The sequence below is a fragment of the Hyaena hyaena genome, unplaced genomic scaffold (genome assembly GCF_003009895.1).
Source record: "Hyaena hyaena isolate Hyena2069 unplaced genomic scaffold, ASM300989v1 scaffold_294, whole genome shotgun sequence".
NCBI lineage: Eukaryota > Metazoa > Chordata > Mammalia > Carnivora > Hyaenidae > Hyaena > Hyaena hyaena.
The window spans coordinates 856,606-868,959 of NW_024080923.1; the positions used below are offsets into that span (position 1 = coordinate 856,606).

The 12,354-nt window shown below is 38.3% G+C and overlaps 1 protein-coding gene across 5 annotated transcripts in view; it reads right to left on the minus strand.

The window, feature by feature from the left end:
• Positions 1-12,354, minus strand: part of COG5 (component of oligomeric golgi complex 5) — a 302,803-nt gene that overhangs the window by 210,270 nt on the left and 80,179 nt on the right. The gene's annotated exons all lie outside the window — the stretch shown is intronic.

The following is a 12,354-nucleotide window of genomic DNA, read 5'->3' on the forward strand; positions in this document are numbered from 1 at the left end:
TACACATGCCAGAAAACAAGAAAGTAACTTGTAAATGATCAAAGAAGAAAATAATTCTCTACATCAAGTGAAAACAAGTAAAAAATGAAGAACAAGGAACACGTTTCTAACAAAAGCATAATTTGTTGCCAGAAAGTCTGCGCTACAAAAAAAATAAGAGTTCTTCAAATTGAAGGAAAATACCAGAATCTCCAATGTATAAAAATAAATGTGTCGGACATTATAAATACAGTTGATCCTTGAACAACACAGGGTTGAACTGTGTTGCATCCACTTATGCCAGACTTTTTAATATAAATACGGTACAGTACTATAAATGTATTTTCTCTCCCTTACGATTTCCTTAATTTTCTCTAGCTTATTTTAAGAATACAATATATATTGAGGCATGTGGCTTGCTCAGTCAGTAGAGCATATAACTCTTAAATCTCGGGTTGTGAGTTCAAGCCCCACACTGGGCATGGAGCCTACGTAAAAAATGAAAATTTAAGAATACAGTATAAAACATACAGCATCCAAAATATGTGTCAATTGACTGTGTATGTGTATATTATCATTAAGGCCTCCAGTCAACAACAGGTTATTAGTAGTTAAGTTTTAGGAAGGGAGTTAAAAGTTACACACAGATTTCAATTGTGTGGCGTCACCACCCCAACCCCCACATTGTTCACAGTCAACTGTATATGCATAAATATAAATTCTTAAAAATTTATTGAAAAGATGAGTGGCTGCTTAAAAAAGGAATGATTTATTATAAAGTTTATAAAACAGAACTTTTAAGAAAACAGTACAAAAGATGGAAAAATGACAAAGCAAGTCATAAATGATGTCATCGGGGTGCCTGAGTGACTCAGTCGGTGAAGTGTTCAACCTCTGATTTAGGCTCAGGTCATGATCTCACAGTCTGTGAGAGAGAGCCGAGAGTTGTTCTCTGTGCTGATATAGCAGAGCCTGCTTCAGATTCTCTCTCTAACCCCTCTCTGCTCCTCTCTCATTCATGCGCATGCTTTCTCTCTCTCAAAATAAACATTTTAAAAAATATTTTTAAAAATAAATGATGTGAGGGGCACCTAGGTGGCTTAGTCGGTTAAGCGTCCGACTTTCGCTTAGGTCATGATCTCGCGGTAGTGGGTTCGAGCCCCGCGTCGGGCTCTGTGCTGACTGCCAGCTCAGAGCCTGGAGCCTATTTCGGAGTCTGTGTCTCCCTCTCTCTCTGACCCTCCCCTCTTCACGCTGTCTCTCTCTCTCTTCTAGAAATAAATAAAAATATTTAAAAAAATAAAAATAAATGATGTGATATAATTTATAAATAGACTGTAGTAAGTTAAACATGCATATCATAAACCCAAAACCATCAATAAAATAAGATACCCCAAAAATATAGGTAATAAATCAGTAGACTATTTACTACTCTTTGTTATTCTATTTTATTTATTCATTAATTACTAAAAATCCAAGCAAAATGAAAGAGTAAAAATCCCAAAGAAGTTAGGAAATGAAGAAAACTGAGCACGCAATACATGGAGCAAACAAAACAAACGCCAAGTGGACGATGTAAGCCTAATGACACGGGAAATTATATTGAATGTAAATGCTCTGTATTCCAAATAAAAGATAAGAATCAGAACGGAAAAAAAGCAAAACAATTGCCAAAAAAAGCAAAAAAATTATTACAATCAACAGAAAACAAACCTTTAAAACAAATATACAGAAGAGTTAAAAATAAAAGATTAAGAAAACATGTATGACACAACACTGAAATCAGACAAAGGAGACATCAAACAAGATTATCAAGGATAAAGACATGCATTTGATAATACTCTTAAATGTGCATATGTCCAATAAATATGCACGATGTAAAAACTGGAAAAAAATCAAAGAAGAAATAGATCAATCCAGAATTGTATTTTGGAACTTTACAAGTCCTCTTTTAAGAAAAAGTTACTTTCAGTAAAAAGCTAGTAAAACAAACATAAAATCAGTAAGGCAAGAGAAAACATGACCCATATTATCAGTCAGCTTGACCTATTCGAAATTATAAAATGCTATGCCTGATAATGGGAGAAAACACATTATTTTCAAAGGTACAAAGAACATTCACCAAGACAGACTGTATTTTGTGTCATTAAACATAGCCAAACACATTTTTTAAACTGTAATTTTACAATGTATATTCTCTTCATGGAATTAAATGTGAATGAAATCAGTAACAAAAAAATTAGAAAACTTACCAAATATTTAGAAATTGAAAAAAAATAATCTTAATCTTTAAATGTTTTTAGTTTTGAGAAAGAGAGAGCACAAGCCAGTCAACAGGGGAGAGGCAGAGAAAGAGGAAGAAAGAAAACCCCAGGCAGGCTCCACACTGCCAGTGCAGAGCCCAATGCCAGGCTCGAACTCACAAATCATGAGATCACACATGACTCCAGCTGAAACTGAGTCAGGGGCTTAACCAACTAAGCCACTCAAGTACTCCAAAAAAACCCAATTTTTAATGACCTATGTTTCAACAAAGAAATACAAGGGAAATTAAAGAACATACTAAACTGAGTGATATAAAACATAATCAACTTGTGGGATGCGAATAAAACTGTACTAAGCACATTTTAGATAAAGAAAGATTTAAATCCATTAAAGATACTTTCAACAAAGTAGGAGATGGATGGAAATACTAAAGGTAAAAGCAGAAATCAGTAAAATAGAAATAAGAAGAAGAACATTGTTCACTAAGAACAATGAAACCAAATGCTGGTTATTTGAAAAGATTAATAAAATTAATATGCCATTAGGCAAACTGATCAAGAAAAAAAGATATAAATGTCCAACATCAGCAATGAAAGGGAGATACTATATCATTCCCACAGATACTAAAATATAATGAGAAAATGTTAAAAACAAATCAAAGCTAATAAATCCGGCAAATTAAGTGATATAAGCAAATCATTTAAGCTATACTTATCATCAAAACAGACGCGATAAAATACAAAATCTGAAAATCTATTAAATTATTTGAATTTATAACTAAAAGATTTAAATAACATAAAACCTCCTGGGTTCAAATGTTTTCTCTTTTGAACTTACCAAACATTTAAGAGAGGACTAGTCTTGATCTTACACAAATTTGTTTTTAACTAAATAAAGAGAAAACATTTTTCAATTCACTTTACAAACCTGACACTGTCCTAATTCCAAAACCGGACTCAAACATTACAGGAAAAGAAAATGGCAGATCAATATCTCTCATAAACATACAGACAAAAGACCTCACCAAAATACTTCCAAATAAAATTAAGCAATATTTTATAGGGTATTCTCCCATGGCCCAACAAGCGTCATGAAATTAAGCTATTATCATAGTAAACAGCGGCCAGGAAAGCTAAGGTTACAGGCAACCAACGAACTCACGCTCTAAGGAAAAACAGGTGCCTAGAAGGACATCCGGGAAAACAACATTAGATACTAATAAAAACGTGTGGGGACGAGCACTGGGTGTTATACGGAACCAACTTGACAATCAACTATGAAAGAAAAAAATAATTCAGCTAAAACTGTTAATGAAGTGCTCGCGGCTGAGTGTGTGCTGGCAAGGGACGCAGAACCTGCAGAGGCAGCAAACATAAAAGGGAAGGCACACCTATCCAGAGTCTTCTTCACAGATCTCAGCAGGCGTGCACTCAGAAAAAGGACGAGGTGCAGAGTAAGGGGCCCGGCAAAGTGCCCCTGCGGTGCAAGTGTGGCCAGAACAGCCAGTGAGAGCGAGGCGTAAAGCCCGGCCTGGACCCTCTCCACCCTCCAGTACAAGAGAGAAAAGGCCCGAAACCGCTGATGGCAGTGCAGCACCCATCACTCTCCGGTCACCGCTGAAACCCCATGAGAGCTAGGGGAAGGAAACAGCCAACAAAACAGAACAGAACAAAACAAAACACGCAAAACAAAAAAAAAAAAAAACCCACCCTTACCCCTGGAGGAGGAAAAAGAATGAGTTCTACATTGCTGGGTTGTAGGGTAATTTTTTTAATTTTCTGAGGAGCCCCCTTGCTGCTTCCAGAGGGGCTGGACCACAGTTTGCATTCCCACCAGCAGTGCAGTGCAACAGAGAGTCCCCTTGTCTGCACCCTCAGCGACACCTGTTGTTTCCAGAGTTGTTAATTTTAGCCATCCTGACCGGTGTCAGGTGTATCTCATTGTGGTTTTGATTTGTATTTCCCTGACAATGAGTGACGTTGAGCATCTTTTCACGTGTCTGTTGCCCGTCTGGATGTCTTCTTTGGAAACTACTAGGAATTTATCCAAAGGATACAAAAATGCTCATCTGAAGGGGCACAAGCACCCCGATGTTTAGAGGAGCGCTATCAACAACAGCCAAAGTACAGAAAGAGGCCAAATGCCTATCAACTGATGAATGGAAAAAGGAGATGGGGGGTGGGGGGGTGTACATGTATCCATATATACATACACGCATATACTTACAATAGACTATTAGTGATGAAAAAGAATGAAACCCTGCCATTCGCAACAACGTGGATGGAACTGGAAGGTATTATGCTAAATGACGTCAGTCAGTCAGAGAAAGATGTTATCATATGATTTCATTCATATGTTGAATTTGAGAAACTTAACAGATGAACACAGGGAAAAGGAAGGCAAAATAAGATAAAAACAGAAAGGGAGGCAAACCATAACAGACTCTTAAATATGAAGAACTGAGGGATGATGGGGGTGGGGGAAGAGGGGTGGGGTGTGGTTTAAATGGGTGATGGGCATTAAGGAGGGCACTTTTGGGGATGAGCACTGTCATATGTAAGTGATGAATCATGGGGTTCTACTCCTGAACCCAAAACTACACTCACTGTATGTAAACTAACTTGAAAAGAGAGAGAGAGAGAGAGAGGAAGGAAGGAAGGAAGGAAGGAAGGAAGGAAGGAAGGAAGGAAGGAAGGAAGGGTGAATTACTCCTACAAGTGGGAGTGGGGAACGGATGCCGAGAAATCCACTTTCCCCAAACCCAGGACACAGTGGTTGCCCAGTCTATTATGATGGATATGCGGTTACATTCAAAACAATAATGGATCTGAGTAGAATCGGCAGCAATTCGGGAGGTACAAGCTTGAGTAACCCAAACTGACTGGCAGCCACAATTTATTTCCATAGTTTGCAGCCCCATAGAGAGAGGTTTCTGATCTGCTGATCTCCCAAGTGGCATGCCTGGAGGCTGAGCTACTAGCAAGAGCCCAAGAAACCCCAGAGTCAATAAAAACACTCTAGCATTCACCAAGGGGTGGTGTATTGGTCAGAGCTGGGAGAACGGAGTCGAGTGACCGCGCCCACTCTCAGTGTTCTGCAGCTGGCACTGGCTGACAAGCTGGAGCAGTACAATGTGTACTTGCGTCCGGGCTGAACCATCAGTGAAACAGGCCAAGGTATTTATAGGAACTTCTGTGAATCAAGGGCCTGACTGAGGTCACGGGCTTTGCTTCGAGTAGGGAGAGAGATTTCAGTTGTAAGATAAAGGTTTTCCCCAAAGAGGTCACTCCCACCCCTTCACGCAATACCAAGGTGACACGAAGGCCAGGCTGGCTGCTTCTCTAAACAAACCATTTTCATTTGATCAATTCAGTCTCTCGGGTCCTTTCCTTGTTAACCGTCAAGCTGAGAAAGCGTACCCCCAAGACGGCAACATCCAGCCAGAGAGTTGCAAGGAGTCCCTGGGTCAGGTGTTTAGTTTTAAGAAGACCTTGGCAGTAGGCTCTTCCAAACGAGGCGCACCTGGTAGCTGGGTCAGGCAGGTGGCACTGCTGTACTAAGAAACGGCCTGAGTACCTTAGCAGCCGTCAAGTCTTCAACCAAAGCTTGATATTTTTTCTTCTTTCCTCTAGGGATAATCCATTGTTTGTGCTGGATCACTCAGGGATGGGACATGCAGCAGCCCACGAAAGGGAAAATCTCCTGAGAACTTGTAAGCATTCACAGCGTAAGCACGTATAAGTAAAAATGGCAATACCAAATATACACTCGGCAGAGGAAGCCAGAACAAGAGTATATTGAAGAGGCCCAGAGACTGCACCCACACTCTAGCTTTTCTTGAATTTGACTGTTTTCCCCGCTCCGGGAACATAGACCAGGGGATCCGACATACAAACAAAAAGGGATTACAGCCACAGCTGCCAGGAGGACATTATTCTCTGACCAGGAGCAGGGGGCGTACAGGGCGGGGGGCGGGCGGCTAGCCTGCAGAGGAGGGCTGGGGTGGTCAGAGGCTTCGGTTCCGCTTGGCCCCTCACACCAGGGTCAGGGCCACACCCTCCCCCACCCCACCCCCAGCTCCTGCCAGAGCCTGATTGTCCTTACTGAGGCCTGCGCACCGTGCCAGTCCCCCTGCCAGCTAGCGTGGATGGTGTGTGGGCACCCTATTCAACAGAGCTATAGAAGTCTGAACTCCCCCCACCCTGGAGGTTCCCGACCACACCGAGCTTTGATCTGAAGCAGCTGAGATTAAACGGTAAGAGGTGCAGAGAGCAAAAGGAGCTCTGCACCAATAAGCAAGACTGGCAGTCATGTTCAAGCTGCCTACTTGGCCTCAACCAGTAAAGTTATCATGTATTCAGCCTACCCATCCTCAGTGCTGACACCTTTCATTTTAGTTCTGAGGACCCTTGATTCAGCAGCCACTGCATTTTGCCTCGGGCCTAGCAGCGTACTGAGTACTGACGCAGTAATGATCTTTCCTCCTCCAGCCTAGGCAGGGAGCACCAAGCGAAGCACCACTCAGGCAGCTCCATTCTACTTCTCACTGCTTAGCCCCTAATGATTCACTAACAGGTAGGTCGGAGGCGGATCTACTCGCTTACCGCTGCAACAAGAGCTTTTGCTGCCGGGTCTCCTATCACCGAAACCAGCCCACAGGGACACTTGTCTTTTCCTGTAGGAAGCCATGTTTCTGCCAACATCACATCCTTGTTGCCAGAATTGTCAAAAATCGTGAAGGGTTTAGGATTTTACTCTACTTGCAAGCTGTAAAGCTAGTCTGCTCTTGTCATGGATGTTGGCAAAAGACAGAAGAGGCCTGGGTTACCGGCTAAGGACTTTATGACCCATGACACTGCAAGCAGTATGAGGGTCATGTCAATGGCAGTTCCCCATCCCATCCAAGTTCCCCTGGCAGAGGGGCCTAGGTGAATACTCAGTACACAGTGGGTTTGTATCACAACGCTGAGCTTAAAAAATTTACCATTTTTTATAACAAGCAGAAGCAAGTCTGCTCTTCGCCTGGGGAGTTATTACTGCATCCCTCAACGTTGCTAGCTTCAAACACAAATGGACCCGAAAAAGAACACTCAGGTCTCTGCATTCTTGGTGCAGCCAGCAATGTCCAGCATACCCTAGGACCTTCAGGAATGCCAAGGCCCTTGGCAGAGTACCTTTCCCAACACACTGATATCAAATCTAATACCAGAAGTCCTAAGCAGTAAATAAGGCGAGAAATAAAAATCACACATGGTTCAAAATTAAATAAATTGCCTCTATTTGCAGATAATATTAATTGCCTGTACAGAAAACACCATCAACTTCATTTTAAAAAAAAGTCCCCAATATGAGTTTAGTAAAGTTGCAGGATACAAGGTCAATATCCAAAAAAAATCCTATTTCTATATAGCAGAAATTAAAAATTGGAATTTTGTTTCAAAAAATTAGGTGCTACTTCAATAGCACTAAGGAAGTAAAATAATTAGAGACAAGTCTAACAAGACATGTGCAAGATCTATAAACTAAATACTATAAAACACTGATAAAAGAAATCAAAGAAGATCTAATATCCATAAACTGGAAGACTCAACATTATTAAGAGGTCGATTCTCCCCCAGATCCATAAATCCTCTGTAGTACCAATCAAAACCACAGCAGAACTCTTTATTTTTGTGTATTCCTGACTGGGGACTACAAGGAGTAACTGAGGATATATTGCTTTATTTTAATAGCACAAAGTCACCAGTGAGCACAGCCTTTACCTATTATTAGTAAATTCTGAAAATGCATTCATTTTCCCAAACGGATACCCCAAGTAGTACCAGGGAAACTACTGAATCTGTAGTGGAACTCTATCATTCTCTGGCTTTATACATTAAAAAAAACAAAAACAAAAAAACCATTATATTTCTAACCAAATCAAGAATAGACCACCCATTCATAGATGACCATTCCACATCTCACACCAGATCACAGGACTATCTAACAGCACAGACAAGGGGAATTGCCATAACTTTGTTACTATATAATCCAGTTCATCACCTGACGGTTTCAGGACACAGAAATGAATGTGATTCTGTACAACAAACTAAAAAGGAGAATTATACGAAGAAAATGAAACAACAGAAAAGAAGAGAAGCCAATGAGGAAAAAAACCACAAACATGACTGTATAATTCTTTGATTTACATATGAGAGAAAAACACCAACAAAAATTATCCTAATATTTAAGAATGTATAGCAGAATGTAGTACGGCAGTGAAAACAAAGTCAAAAAAACTGAGGGCAGGGTGGTAATAACTTGGACTAGGCCCCCAAAACAACAAGCCATCATTAGGACAATAAACAGAGATCAAACAGAAGCCATGGGGACACCTGGGTGGCTCAGTTGGTTGAGCATCCGACTCTTCATTTCAGCTCAGGTCATGATCCCAGCATTGTGGGTTCGAGCCCTGCATCATGCTCCGCACCGAGTGTGGAAACTAGTTGGGATTTTCTCTCTCTCCCTCTCCCTGTGCCCTTCCCCCTCTTGTGCATGAGTGCACACACACTCTCTCAAAAAATAAGAAAATTAAGTCTATTAAAATATTTTTTTAAAGTAGTAGTAATAGTCAGAGGGTCCAAAATCTAGGCTTGGATGAGAAAATGGAAGGAAAAATCATGTATTTATTTTTATAATATATGTGATGCCGGCAGGTGACTTACAAATTCATAGTGTAAAAAACAAAAATAATTTTAAACGTCCAACTTAGGTGAAGTGGGGAAGGTTGGAGAAGAACATTTCACGGAGTTTTTCAGTTAGAGTATACAATTCTGAAGCATGTACTTTATCTAATTATAATCAGTTTTCAATTTTTCTTGTACCAATAATGAATCACCAATGTTGTTGACTCTCTACTACCTTGGCTACTCCCCACTTGATGGAGGTTTCAGCAGATGGTCCATTTCTCTTTTTCTGGTAAAACATTTGCTGTGAAAGAAATTTAAAGTTGAGAAGCCAAATGAAATTTCTGAATTGGCTTTAAACCGAAATAATCCTTTCTTCATTGGGCTTTAGTATCAGAGTGAGCTGAGAGCTCTGTTAAGTATTCATTGAAAAAACACTCTTTAAAGCAATACAATTTAAAATGTGATCTTCCAGCCATCAGAAACTGCTTTTGTGTCTACACTTTGCAAACAAGTTTCAAAGAACTTTTCAGTTGTGGTTAATTTCAATATTTCAACCAATTGAGTTTTTTTTTTTTTTTTACTTAAAAACTCAGAATCATCAAAAATGTAGCATCAGAACCAGACACAACCAGGTTAACAGTAAGTAGACATGAACAGTGCAGTGTAAATGTGAACACCAAACTACTCTCACATTCACAGTTATTCGAACTTAAGGAAACAAATGTATACAATTAAAAATCAAAGACTCCCATATCAGAAATTTTAGGAATTAAAGTTCCAATGTAATCAAAATATTTATAACAAAAAACAAAAACAGAATTTGGGGAAAAAATTTAATGGAGACACTGGCGGTTAGATTCACATCTATTGCATAGTTATCATTCGCAAGGTAAAACTGTTTTTCTAGGTTATGAATTAGCTAATAATCTATAAAAGTATTTTGTAACATAAAATCTGGTTTTAAATCACCAATTTTTCAAAATTAGTATCCTATATAAATACAAAATGTATTAAATGCACAAGTGTAAAAATCTGTTACTATGGAAATTAGAATCTGTAAATTCTGACATGTAATTTGATAGTAATTTTTCATAAAAATAATATAACCTAATTCTGAATCCAATGGTTTAGATACTTTCATCTTTGTTAAAAACAAAGGAAGTCAAGATTATCCTGCTAACAAATCAGAGAACCTTATAATCACCAATTTGTGGTTTTTAAAAGAAAAACTATACTACGCATTGTGTGCAATGAAAGTGATCGCTATTTGTGGTACCTCGTGTATCCTTACTCACAAGTCACTTGCACAGGGAATAAAGAGCAATGTCTAAATCTGAGCTTTCTTCCTGCCATTATTTCTTACAAAGATACCAGAATTCTTTTTTCAAAATAGTTTGAGTATAACTTGGAAATACTGTATTACAGAGAATTACACAAAACACAGATATAAAATTGAACAGGAAGAATCAAAGCTATATTGTGTCCCAAAGAATGCCCAAATTGCCAAAAGTCACAGAACTAATAAGCACTGACTAAACCCATAGCATCCAATCTAAGTCCCAAGTGTCTTCAGAATTTTCCAGACAGAAAGAAGGCCAACTATTTGGGTGGGTGAGGGGGGGAGGTAGCAGAGTTCTAACATTGGCTCTGCTGCTAACTTACCTAGACTTTTTCAAGTCATTAAACTTCTGTGTGCCTTGGTTTCCTCTACTCCATAGGGATATTGTGACAATAAACAAGCACACATGAACTCTTGGGCAGAAAAGCACTCTGTGTATTTCACTATGTTAATTATTTCTTTTCTCCACCACAAGTTTCAATTGATGCTAATATCTTTCCTCTGATTCTAGTTTGAAGCTGTGGTATTAGTTTGAAGCTTAAAGTAACATTGGGTGTGTACCTGTGTGTGTGTGCGCGCGCGCACATCTGCATGCTATCTTTGACCACTCTTGGCATTATAGTGACATCCTTTTGTGCAACTTTCAAAATGCATAAAAAGTAAGTAGCACATTTTAATATTTAGCATTACTAAAGCCTTGTCTCCCCAAATTGAACATAATATTTTAGGAATTCACAACAAAATTTTCCACCACATTATCTCAACTTCTACACAAATGCAATTCAAAACTCATATACTACTCAACTACCCTCTGTGAAATTTAAACAGTATGAGAAGATTACAAAAATGTATATTGCTTTTTAAAATAATAAGGGATTAATTCTAGTTACAAATTACAAATCTGGCATACATTTTAAAAGATGAATATAACTAATGTTCCTAAAATAATGGAAATAAGTGATCAATATTCTAATAAATCAGTCATTTGCAAGGTCTTCTATTTTGTCAACAGATATAGAATCCAGTCACTTTATATACTCAAATCTAAAAAAAAAACGCGCACACACACACACACACAATTTTTCTCAATAGTGAGAATAGGTAGGTAACCAAAGTTAAAAGAAATTTAATTTTAAAGTAGTATTTTAAGTTAATTACTTACATCATTGTTTTTCTTCTGACAACATATCTATCTTAAAAGAATTTAGCTTCACATATAAACTAACTTCCTTTTTCATTATTTACTGATATGTTTACCCAGTAACATTAGCATATAGCTACATATAATATTTAAGGCATAGAAATCCATTAAAAGCACCAACGTTAAAAACAGAAATAGCCAGTTGAACTAAAATATTACAGCAAATGATTAGTATGTATCTACTAAATAAAAGAGTTACCGAAGGTAAAGCCTGAGTAGTAATCTAAAAAGAACGTCACATGACTAAATCTTTATACAGTGAGACTATGCTAATATCAATAGAATTTTTTTTAAAAATAACTTAAAGCAGAACCACCGTGGATCAATCTCATCGATATTTTGAATGAATGAATGAGTGAATGAATACCTGAATGAATACTGCAGTCGTAACAATGTTTAACACCTTGAGATGTTCACAACAATTTGAAATACACAGAGAAGATGACTTGAATACAAACAAACTAGTTGAAATTCAATGTGGTTCACAGTAAAGATGCAGTGGCTCTATTTGTAGAACAAAGAATCTCAACCAAAAAGATATATACAACTCAAATATTCTCGAGAGCAATCATTTAGGCTTCAAACAGAATGTACACTTTTTACCATGTAATTCTTTCTCGCCCCCCTCCACCTCCCTGCATTTTTTTAATGTTTGGCATAAGTGAACAACAAACCAGAATAGAATACACATTTTTAAAAGACTAATTTACTCATAGTCTATTTAGGATCAGCATACAACCACTTATAAATATAGCCTTTAAAAAAAAACATCCTTATATAAAACAGGGGGGGAAGAAATCCCTGCTATCCATATGAAGCACAGTTTAAGCCCAATACAACTGACCAATCAAAATTAGTGAATGCACTGCATCTCTCTGCAGTGGAGAGAGGCGACAAGGTAG